Source organism: Triticum aestivum, chromosome 1D (assembly GCF_018294505.1).
Source record: "Triticum aestivum cultivar Chinese Spring chromosome 1D, IWGSC CS RefSeq v2.1, whole genome shotgun sequence".
Lineage (NCBI taxonomy): Eukaryota > Viridiplantae > Streptophyta > Magnoliopsida > Poales > Poaceae > Triticum > Triticum aestivum.
Window position 1 is genome coordinate 212,258,973 of NC_057796.1, and position 12,918 is coordinate 212,271,890.

Genomic DNA, 12,918 nt, shown 5'->3' on the forward strand with positions numbered 1-12,918 from the left:
TACAGAGCTGACCTAGTCTCTACTTCTAATGAAGCAGCTGGTAGTCTCCGCCGGTCAATTTTTGTCCCACCTATCATGGTTTTTTTCGTCCCACCTTCGCTAGTTTTTTTTCGTAGATTTTTTTCGTCCCCTTCCCCCACTTCATCGGTTTATATCAGGTAATAATTCTTGGGCTTTCTTTGGTAGGTGCTCATTTAATTTTGGGTAACTAAGGATTCAAAAATCACATCATGATTTGCTTACCTTCTTACGTGAGATCACCTTCCCACCAAAAACCAAATTGGTTTCCCATTTGATTTTTATATCCATAATATTTACCGAATTACGGATTAAATATTTGCATTATCTCTATTCCTAATGTCTGAGTTGGTAGGATTGCGTCCACGATTTATTTTCGTCTGGTTATATTTCGTTTAGTTTATTTTCGTCCAGTTTATTTCCGTCTCACATCCCACCACCATATCTCCTCGATTTTTTTTACCTTCACAATAAAAACTTACCTAACTTTTTCGAAGTTTCCTAACTAGACACGTTATAAATAGGCAGGAACAGATAGCACGTTACCAATTAATAAAATTTAGTTTTATGACAATCAATTTCAAATCCTAATTTTCCTAATGCATTGACCTTTGCCTTCTCTAAGAACCAATCAACAAGAAAAAAACGCTTCGCACCTAGCGAGCCAGCCGCTTCTCTTCTCGATTAACAATCTTTTGCTAGGTGTTCAAAAAAAAAAAACAATCTTGCGCTAGGGTTCCTTGTGTTGTGTCGCCGCCGCGGCGCTCCTCGACCAGCCCGTCCCCTGCCGCCTTGCCCCTCTCTCTTCCCTCCAGCCTAGACGCCGGCGATGAGGCGCACAATGCCCCCACGGCCATGCTCGATCGCCTCCAGAACCCTCCGCGCGCGTCGAGGCGAGGCACCTCCTGGGCTCCGTCCGTCACCGCTTCGCCGACGACCCGCACGCGTCTGTCACCGCTTCACCGACGACCCCGCCGCCGGGCAGGAGGAGTGCTTCGGCGCCTCATCGGCTCCGTCCGTCGCCGCTTCGCGGACGACCCCCACGCGTCTGTCGCCGCTTCGCCGACGACCCCGCCGCCTGGCACGAGGAGTGCTTCGGCGCCTCATGGGCTCCGTCTGTCACCGCTTCGACGACGACCCCCACGTGTCGGTCGCCGCTTCGCTGACGACCCCGCCGCTGGGCAGGAGGAGTGCTTCGGCGCATCATTGGCTCCGTCCGTCGCCGATTCACCAACGACCCCCACGCCGGGCAGGAGTAGTGCTTCTGTGCCTTCAACCTCAGCCTCCGCGATGTCGTACTCTACGCCCACCTGCAAGGTCCCCCGCCCCGAATCCCCCTGGTCCTTCCCAGCAAATGGATTTGCTAAAATTCGATTGTTCATCCGGCCTTCAATGATGAATCAAACCTTCTGTAGCTGAAGAATCCTTTCCACTAATTTAGGAAGGACTGGAGCTTGCACTTGAGCTTGCAGTCTGAATTTTCTTCAGGTGATTGACGTGATTTCATTTGGAGAAGCACATGTTAGGCTGCAGACACCAATTTTTTAATTGCTGCTTATTCCTTGTGGTATTATAAAGTTCAGGGTGATAACCATCGAGAACAAAGAGCCAAATATGACTCTTTTTTCAACTTCTCTAGGATAATATGCAGATTAACTTTCGATGAGTGCTATTCCAAGAAGAGAAAAAGGGTTTTGCCAGAATGGGACTCGTTTTTTCCAAGCTAAATGTTTCTTGTAGTTAACTTGATTCAGCAACTGGCTACTATTTCAGTTTGAAGAGGATGCTTTTGTTTCAACTTTAAGAATGACCATTGGATTTTGCTTCATGAGGTCAACCTTGCACCTCCAGAGACTCTTCAGAGAACTGGTGTTGTACTGGACGGAGAGAAGGGCATGTTGTGCCTTGCTGAAATGGGTGATGTTGATTATATTGAAAGCCATGCATGAATCCGACAACGGATTCTGGGAAAAGAGAGTTGTCATACAATCTTAGGAGCAGAATTGTGGAATGCTTTGTTCATGATCTCATGGATGATGATGATCTACGTATTTTGGCCAATAAATATTTGGATGGTCTGCATACTGCTAAAGGAGTTACAACTGAGCACTGTACTTGGAGAACATCGCCATGGTATTTTCTGTACAAACTCATCCAAGCTTTTTCTTCTTCTCACGTAGCTTCTTGATTCTTATTGATAGAAAAATCACCAAGGTATTTTCTGTAAAAACTCATCCAAACTTACATACATAGATGACTGGATGGATTAGCCACCTCTGTAGCAATTTCCAAGGTACGATTATAATCTCATAATGATCTGTTAAATCAGTGTGGGTGTCATCCTGTTTATATATAAATGCACACCACTTGCAGCTATATAACTCTATAGTATGAAGACATAAAAAGACGAGTGTCTTCTGTTGATGTTTTACAAACCATCTTCGATCACATCTTAATATTATGTATTTCATAATAGCTTAATAATAGTAACTGTTGAACATTTGACTGCCACATGGATGATGTTTTACAATTTTCTTTTTGCATATTACCAAAAAATGTATTGGAGCCCTATTTGCAATGGACTAACAGAAGCACACGACACATAAATAACAGATGCTAGCAACATTGGTATATGTTGGCATTGAAGAATTACAATTGTGTTGGTTATTTTTCACCTTTTGTTTGTTCATGTAGTCATTGAAGAATTTAGATGACTATTATGCAGCTCAATATATTCGTGTCCAAGGCTACGAGTCGTCTGCTGATGCATGGTCCTGCCTTCCTTGGCATATCTGATGTTTTTTTTCATTCATATACAACAAAAGGAAAGGAATGCTCTTGAGGCTTGCTCTCTTAGTGTGAAGGTTTGTTAGTTTTCTTGTAGATCTGCAGTGGCATGCTCTAGCCATATCGTTTCTGTCCTTCTTATGTGCTTGTAATTTGAAGGAAGTCTTAGTGTCGCAACAGTGATTTCTCTAATTTTGTATTTTGCTAAAACACGTTAGATGGAAAATTCAAAATGATCCTTCTAAATTTTAGTGGCATGCTCTAGCCATATCACTTCTGTCACTTCAATTCACATTGAGTTAAACTGAATAATCAGCTTCACCATCTAAGTTTGCTTTCTTCTTTGTGTCGTAGGAAAATACATTCATTGCTCACACACTTACAGGTTGCTTCTTCAAAATTGCATAAACTGGATAGCCGGGGAAGCTCGCTTCCTCTTGCACATGTGTACGGTCTGCGCTATGATGTACGCCCGTGAAAATGACAAATCCGAGAAGGTTCACTAAATGTTTATGAATTGTGGTGTCATCGCTCTTGTTTCCTCTTGTGTTCATATGATCGAAGAGTTTTTGGCTGATGAGTTGTGTAGGGTCAATGCGAGGAAACAAACTTAGTGTGCCTTATAAGGTCCAACGCGGTGATCGGATAACTCTAGCAAGCATTGAACATTGATGTATCAGGAACAACAGGTATTTATTTCCCTCAAACTCACTTTTTTGTGTTCAGAAGCACACTGTATATTAATTCATTGTCATAATCTTGTTACTCATGTGCTTACCATTAAAATCGTAAACTGGTTGCGACATAAGGCTCTGAGCAAGTTTTAGGGTGATTCACAATTGATCCTGCATGTGATTCATCCTGACATTTAATGTTCAAATGTATATATTGCAGAGACTACTCAAAGTCAGATCGGATGAATGCTCACGCTTTGTGTACAAAGTAGTATGTGTAGCATGTTATTGTTTCCCTTTCTCCTTTTTACTGTCCAATGAAATATTATGTGGTGTGGCCTCACAATGTGTCATTCCCGAAGCTATCTGCAAACAATGTTGTAATCTGATGTGTTTTATTCTTTCAACTTATCAAGTTTCTAAGTACGCACATCTACAGCTCAAAATCCACCATGTATAGTTCAGCTGAATTTGCCATCGACATCTACAGGTAAGCATATGCTCGATTGCTTGCATTACAGTTTCAGTGAAGTCCTCGCAGTATTTGTCACCTCAAAGAAGATTAATTCATTGGCATTTCAGTGTCTTCAATTTTCTCATGTTCAGTTTTTGCGAACCCGTGTAGATGAATTTTTGTTTGCCCGTACTACATTGTATTCTTGCCTGTAGCTTGGCTATCTGCGTGTAAAGGAGAAACTGCTTGGCGTCATCTCCCTTTTAATATTCACCGCGTCTCCCCAAGACGCACACTGCTCGACGGCTGCTGCGACGCACTCCCTGTTCCTCATAGTGGGCCTGCCGGAGGCCGTGCTCTGCTCTGGACACTTGAATTGATACACAAAAAGTCATTTTGGTGGATGGGTGCATTGGAGCCCTATATTTTGAATAGTATCAAAATGATATTTTGAAGTTTCAAAAAATTCCAGAAACAATTCCACATGTTCATATGGATGTATGTTACACATGTGCAAATTCTGATGACGAAATAAATAACCATCTGAGTTACAAACAAATGATAAGATCGTGATTTTTGAAAGATGAACAATGCATGTATTATTCACTATTTAGATAGTCATTTTGTCATTTTTGCGTAGCTTACATGTTTACTTATTTCATCACTAAACTTTACACGTGTAATACCCATATTATCATGTAGAATTATTTTCAGGATTTTTTGAAATTTTAAATGTGGTTCTTAAATTATTTAAAATAAAGCCCTCCAATGCACCCATGTTCCAAAAATTCACTCTACACTGATACATTGCATTGTAAAACACTATATGTTGTTTACAGTGAAAGAGAGCCAAGGAAGAGCAATTTAATCTCTACTGAAGCTGGACTGGCAGGGGAGGCACACTATGTCCTTGTCAGTCTGTGGATTGGGCGGCTGAATTAATATTTTTTCTTAAAATTTAATATACCGATTTTATGTTTTCCTGAATGCATTGGCGGCGGTTTGTATATTCTTGCAGGTATATTTTCTATTAGTTTCAGTGAAATCAATAATTTCTGTGTACCACTATAAAGATGGTGGCGAAGAGGCCATTACTGAGGGGAACGGTGCCAGATGCATTATCAGTGCCACTGGAGGCAATGAAGGTGCTCAGACCTACATCAGTGTTGAATAACGTGGGGAGCTGGAGAAACATGACAATGGTGTTGCTTCATCTTCATGTTATCAGGTGAGTTAAAAAAATCAAACATGTCAAGTACTGTTGTGTTTGGACTAACCTTTTCACTCTAGAATCTAGATCTCAATCACCATGGTTATTTCTGATCCAAGGACATAAAACTGGTCTAATATGTATTTTGGCATTTGTGTATTTACAATTTTTGTAAAACAACAGATGGGAAACAAAAGGGGGATACGTATATTTGGGATTCCCCATAGTTGTCGTTTGTTCTTTGATTGTTTAAATCCTCCATAGAAGTTCAGGAACTTCTGTTGATGTGTTCGCTCTATATCTATTTATCACTGGATTGTTTTTGGCTATCTTTTCTATGCATGTAATAGTTAACATGTTTTATGTTTATATATAACTCCAACAAAATATTTCAAATGCCCGTGGCAACGCACGGGCATTATACTAGTATGGATAAAGTCCTCCGCATGTGGAACCCAGCCGTCGCCTGCCAAGGAGTGCAGATCATATAGATCATCCGCGTCTGTGCATAAATCCATGAACACGACAACGTAACATCAGAAAAAGTAATCCTTAAAGAAATTAAGTGATGATGAATAGATCTAATTGGAAAGACATCACCTGATCATTTCATTGAACCATGGCGATCACCCAGCAGGCTCTTAATGAAAGCACCAATGTCGGTTCTATATCCGGCATATCTCGTAGTAGGGGTCCTAAGTTAAGCGTCTTGGAGCGATGGTAACATGAACACAGGATTTTACCCAGCTTCAAGCTCTCTTGAAGAGATAATACCCTACATTCTGCTTTTGATTGTATTCATATGGGGTGTAGTACAGAGTACATGTATCTACCACGAGATTGTTCCCATGAATCTGAGATTGCCTATTGACTAGCCTGGCCTCGGTTTATATAACACACCAGAGGCCTAGGATTTAGGGGAGTCCTCGTATGCGCGCCAAGTCTTGTGGGATCTCCCTTGTATGCGGCATGGGCTGCCCGAAGTGGCCCATGAGTAAATCGCCATGGGGGTTCTCGGCCCGATCCAGCTGGTCGAGAGACGACGTGGTGAGCATCCCCTAGTCTAGGACACTGTCACTTGTACCCGTTGCTACTGCGTGTCTTTGCCAATTAGAGAGATATAGATTAAGGATCCAGAGAATGGAAGAAGATACCTGGGTTGCTAATGTTACTGTCATTGATCCAAAAATCCCTAGGACTGCCTCCAGCAGTGGGCCCTCCAGTAGCATGGCACAGAGTGTGCGGCCCTCTCATCCTCTTCAACATCGCCAACCGCCTCACACTACTCCTTTCCTCGCTTATGTCCACCGCTGCTCACCTTCCCCGCCGGCGCCATCCGTCGTGCCCTTCGTCTGACAACAAAAATTATTTTTTTTATCAATAGATAAAAGTAAATTCACTTCTAGCAAAAATACTAAATTCATAATCCATATACGTGTCCATGATCTTATTCCATAGGCATGTTCAGAAATGGCCCTAGAACAAATAAATTTGATCTCGCTATACATACGGAATTTAAAACTTAGATGGTCAGCCTGAAATAGTTCATTTCTTAATGCAAGCAGTACCAGAAACTACATATCATTCACAACTTCCATAGTAGCCTATGGCATCGGACACTTGCATATTTGAAAGGCTCGCAAGCTGAAAGTTACACGTATCACAAAAAAAACTCCAAGTACAGTTGATTATACTCTAACCCAGCCGGCAGTGCCACTCCCTTGATCAATAATGAGTTTGTGCTCTAGATTCACAAGTTTGCTCATTCTACACACTGTACACTGCACATTAAACAATCTTTGCTACAACAGCAAGAGGTCAGCCTAAAAATAGTTGCTATCATCATCTGCACAAATATAAGATAATTAACGATTCTGCACATGCATCAAGCTTCATTCTATGGGGTCATGGCGCCCGGACAGGTGAGCACATCGAAATTTCCAGAAACACATCTCAGAAGTACCATTTCCAGAAATATAAAGTGTATTTTGATTTCCTAGCTTCAAGCACTGATCAATGATTAATCTAATAACACATACTTTATAGCGGCACAAATTTGATATCATTAGCTTTGTGCCTCATGTTGTGATTTTCTGACTATTGCACTGTCAATGTCTGAACTCGGACCATTATGATATGTAATGTTTTTGAATGGAGGGTATGAAGCAACTGCGGATGCATTAGTTACCTCACGCATTTTATGCGCCTCATCAGGAGTACTGTAGTTTGCGGCAGATTTGTCGAACATTTCAAGTATCCTGAAGACTCGATTCCTGGCGTCATTCAGATTCGAAGCGGACGACATCTCCTTGACAATTAGCTCCGCCCACCATCGCCCGATCCCGACCTAAGCACTACGCGCATGCTCCTAGGGGAAGGGTTGGTAGGAGTTAACCATCGCGCGATCCCGACCTCCACTCATAAGGAAGACAATCAATAAATAAATCATGCTCCGACTTCATCACATAACGGTTCACCATACGTGCATGCTACGGGAATCACAAACTTTAACACAAGTATCTCTCAAATTCATAACTACTCCACTAGCATGACTCTAATATCACCATTTTCATATCTCAAAACAATCATAAAGAATCAAACTTCTCATAGTATTCAATGCACTTTATATGAAAGTTTTTATTATATCCCTCTTGGATGCCCATCATATTAGGACTAAATTCATAACCAAAACAAATTACCATGCTTTTCTAAGAGACTCTCAAAATAATATAAGTGAAGCATGAGAGTTAACGACAAACTACTCCAAAAGATATAAGTGAAGATCAATGAGTAGTCGAATAATTATGTAACTATGTGAAGACTCTCTAACATTTAAGAATTTCAGATATTGGGATATTATTCAAACAGCAAGTAAAACAAAATAAAATAAAATGACGCTCCAAGCAAAACACATATCATGTGGTGAATAAAAATATAGCTCCAAGTAAAGTTACCGATGAACGAAGACGAAAGAGGGGATGCCATCCGGGGCATCCCCAAGCTTAGGCTCTTGGTTGTCATTGAATATTACCTTGGGGTGCCTTGGGCATCCCCAAGCTTAGTCTCTTGCCACTCCTTATTCCATAGTTCATCGAATCTTTACCCAAAACTTGAAAACTTCACAACAGAAAACTCAACAGAAAACTCGTAAGCTCCGTTAGTATAAGAAAATAACTCACCACTTAGGTACTGTTGTGAACTCATTCTAAATTCATATTGGTGCAATATCTACTGTATTCCAACTTCTCTATGGTTCATACCCTCCGATACTACTCATAGATCCATCAAAACAAGCAAACAACACATAGAAAACAGAATCTGTCAAAATCAGAACATTCTGTAGTAATCTGTAACTCTCAAATACTTCTGTAACTTAAAAAATTCTGAAACAATTAGTTCCACCTGAGCAATTTGTGCAACAATCCATAGCAAAAATAATCAGGTCAAAATCACGTTTCAATAAGATTCTGAAAATTATTTATTGAGCGCAAAAGTTTCTGATTTTCAGCAGGATCAACACAACTATCACCACAAGCTACCCTAAAGGATTTACTTGGCACTTTATTGAAACAAAATCTATAAAAAATGATTACTACAGTAGCTTAATCATGTGAACACACAAAAACATTAGGGGTAAATATTGGGTTGTCTCCCAACAAGCGCTTTTCTTTAATGCCTTTTTAGCTCGGCATGATGATTTCAATGATGCTCACATAAAAGATAAGAATTGAAACATAATGGGAGCATTATGAAGAATATGACTAGGCACATTTAAGTCTAACCCACTTCCTATTCCTAGGGATTTTGTCAGCAAACAACTTATGGGAACAAGAATCGACTAGCATAGGAAAGCAAAACAAGCATAGCTTCAAGATTTTCAACACATAGAGAGGAAACTTGATATTATTGCAATTCCTACAAGCATATATTCCTCCCTCATAATAATTTTCAGTAGCATCATGAATGAATTCAACAATCTAACCATCACATAAAACATTATTTTCATGATCTACAAGCATAGAAATTTTATTACTCTCCACATAAGCAAATTTCTTCTCATGGATAGTAGTGGGAGCAAACTCAACAAAATAACTATCATGTGAGGCATAATACAATTGAAAATTAAAATCAAGATGACAAGTTTCATGGTTATGATTATTCTTTATAGCATACATGTCATCACAATAATCATCATAGATAGAAACTTTGCTCTCATAATCAATTGGAACCTCTTCTGAAATAGTGGATTCATCACTAAATAAAGTCATGAGCTCTCCAAATCCATTTTTATCATTATAATAAGGTTCAACACCCTCCAAAATAGTGGGACCATTACTTCCTAAAGTTGACACTCTTCCAAACCCACTTTCATCAATATAATCATCATAAAGAGGAGGCATGCTATCATCAAAATAAATTTGCTCATCAAAACTTGGGGGACAAAAAATATTATCTTCATCAAACATAGCTTCCCCAAACTTGTGGCTTGGCATATCATTAGCATCATGGATATTCAAGGAATTCATACTAACAACATTGCAATCATGCTCATCATAAAAATATTTAGTGCCAAACATTTTATAGGCTTCTTCTTCTAACACTTGGGCACAATTTTCCTTTCCATCATTTTCACGAAAGATATTAAAAAGATGAAGCTTTTGGGGCAACCTCAATTCCATTTTTTTGTAGTTTTCTTATATAGACTAAACTAGTGATAAAACAAGAAACTAAAAGACGGTACAAATCGGGGTTCTCAAGTCCACTGTTGTGACATATATGATGTCTACTACGCAACCTTCTTCTTGTAGATGTTGTTGGGCCTCCAAGTGCAGAGGTTTGTAGGACAGTAGCAAATTTCCCTCAAGTGGATGACCTAAGGTTTATCAATCCGTGGGAGGCGTAGGATGAAGATGGTCTCAAAAAACCCTGCAACCAAACAACAAGGAGTCTCTTGTGTCCCCAACACACCCAATACAATGGTAAATTGTATAGGTGCACTAGTTCGGCGAAGAGATGGTGATACAAGTGCAATATGGATGGTAGATATAGGTTTTTGTAATATGAAAATATAAAAACAGCAAGGTAGCAAGCGATAAAAGTGAGCACAAACGGTATTGCAATGCTTCGAAACAAGGCCTAGGGTTCATACTTTCACTAGTGCAAGTTCTCTCAACAATGATAACATAATTAGATCATATAACTATCCCTCAACATGCAACAAAGAGTCACTCCAAAGTCACTAATAGCGGAGAACAAACGAAGAGATTATTGTAGGGTACGAAACCACCTCAAAGTTATTCTTTCCGATCAATCCATTGGGCTATTCCTATAAGTGTCACAAACAGCCCTAGAGTTCGTAGTAAAATAACACCTTAAGACACAAATCAACCAAAACCCTAATGTCACCTAAATACTCCAATGTCACCACAAGTATCCACGGATATGATTATACGATATGCATCACACAATCTCAGATTCATCTATTCGAACCAACACAAAGAACTTCAAAGAGTGCCCCAAAGTTTCTACCGGAGAGTCAAGACGAAAACGTGTGCCAACCCCTATGCATAGATTCCCAAGGTCACGGAACCCGCAAGTTGATCACAAACATACATCAAGTGAATCAATAGAATACCCCATTGTCACCACGGGTATCCCACGCAAGACATACATCAAGTGTTCTCAAATCCTGAAAGACTCAATCTGATAAGATAACTTCAAAGGGAAAACTCAATCCATTACAAGAAGGTAGAGGGGGAGAAGCATCATAAGATCCAACTATAATAGCAAAGCTCGCGGTACATCAAGATCGTGCCAAATCAAGAACACGAGAGAGAGAGAGAGATCAAACACATAGCTACTGGTACATACCCTCAGCCCCGAGGGTGAACTACTCCCTCCTCATCATGGAGAGCGCCGTGATGATGAAGATGGCCACCAGTGATGGATCCCCCCTCCGGCAGGGTGCCAGAATAGGGCCCCGATTGGTTTTTGGTGGCTACAGAGGCTTGCGGCGGCGGAACTCCCGATCTAGGTTTCTTTTCGGGGGTTTATGCATTTATAGGAATTTTTGGCGTCGGTCTCACGTCAGGGGGTCTCCGAGTCATCCACGAGATAGGAGGGCGCGCCCAGGGGGGTTGGGCGCGCCCTCCACCCTCGTGGATGGCTCGGGACTCTTCTGGTCCAAATCTTTTACTTCGGGGGCTTCTTTTGGTCCATAAAAAATCCATAAAAATTGGCAGGTCAATTGGACTCCATTTGGTATTCCTTTTCTGTAAAACTCAAAAACAAGGAAAAACAGAAGCTGGCACTGGGCTCTAGGTTAATAGGTTAGTCCCAAAAATCATATAAAATAGCATATAAATGCATATAAAACATCCAAGATGGATAATATAATAGCATGGAACAATAAAAAATTATAGATACGTTGGAGACGTATCAAGCATCCCCAAGCTTAATTCCTGCTCGTCCTCGAGTAGGTAAATGATAAAAACAGATTTTTTGATGCGGAATGCTACCTAACATATTTATCAATGTAATCTTCTCTATTGTGGCAAGAATATTCAGATCCATAAGATTCGAAACAAAATTTTAATATTGACATAAAAACAATAATACTTCAAGCATACTAACAAAGCAATCATGCCTTCTCAAAATAACATGGCCAATGAAAGCTATCCCTACAAAATAATATAGTCTGGCTATGCTCTATCTTCATCACACAAAATATTTAAATCATGCACAACCCCGGTTTCAGCCAAGCAATTGTTTCACACTTTAGTATTTTCAAACTTTTTCAATCTTCACGCAATACATGAGCGTGAGCCATGGACATAGCACTATAGGTGGAATAGAATGGTGGTTGTGGAGAATACAAAAAAAGAAGATAGTCTCACATCAACTAGGCGTATCAACGGGCTATGGAGAAGCCCATTAATAGATATCAATGTGAGTGAGTAGGGATTGCCATGCAACATATGCAATAGAGCTATAAGTGTATGAAAGCTCAAAAGAAACTAAGTGGGTGTGCATCCAACTTGCTTGCTCACGAAGACCTAGGGCTCTTTGAGGAAGCCCATGATTCGAATATACAAGCCAAGTTCTTATAATGAAAATTCCCACTAGTATATGAAAGTGACAACATAGGAGACTCTCTATCATGAAGATCATGGTGCTACTTTGAAGCACAAGTGTGGTAAAAGGTTAGTAACATTGCCCCTTCTCTCTTTTTCTCTTTTTTTTGTTTTTTTGTTTTTTTGGGCCTTCTCTTTTCTTTTCTTTTTTGGCCTCTTTTTTTCTTTTCCTTTTTTTTAATTTTTCGTCCGGAGTCTCATCCCGACTTGTGGGGGAATCATAGTCTCCATCATCCTTTCCTCACTGGGACAATGCTCTAATAATGATGACTGAGGGAGTCCTGGACTAAGGGGTCCTCGGACAGCCAAACTATGTACTTTGGACGGACTGTTGGACTATGAAGATACAAGATAGAAGACTTCGTCCCGTGTCCGGATGGGACTATGTAGATTTCTTTCTCTGTAACCGACTTTGTGTAACCCTAGCTCCCCCGGTATCTATATAAACTGGAGGGTTTAGACTTCTAGAGTTTAGTCACAACAATCATAATCTCATAGGCTAGACTTCTAGGGTTTAGCCATTACGATCTCGTGGTAGATCAACTCTTGTAATACTCATATTCATCAAGATCAATCAAGCAGGAAGTAGGGTATTACCTCCATAGAGAGGGCCCGAACCTGGGTAAACATTGTGTCCCCCGC

At 40.3% G+C, this 12,918-nt stretch overlaps 1 long non-coding RNA gene across 1 annotated transcript; it reads left to right on the plus strand.

Annotated features, from left to right (window-relative positions):
- Nucleotides 1–716: 716 nt before the first annotated feature.
- LOC123181052 (uncharacterized) lies at nt 717–5,422 on the plus strand. Its single transcript, XR_006491470.1, has 2 exons — nt 717–3,494; nt 3,700–5,422. It is a non-coding gene; the product is annotated as an uncharacterized lncRNA (long non-coding RNA).
- Nucleotides 5,423–12,918: the final 7,496 nt, after the last annotated feature.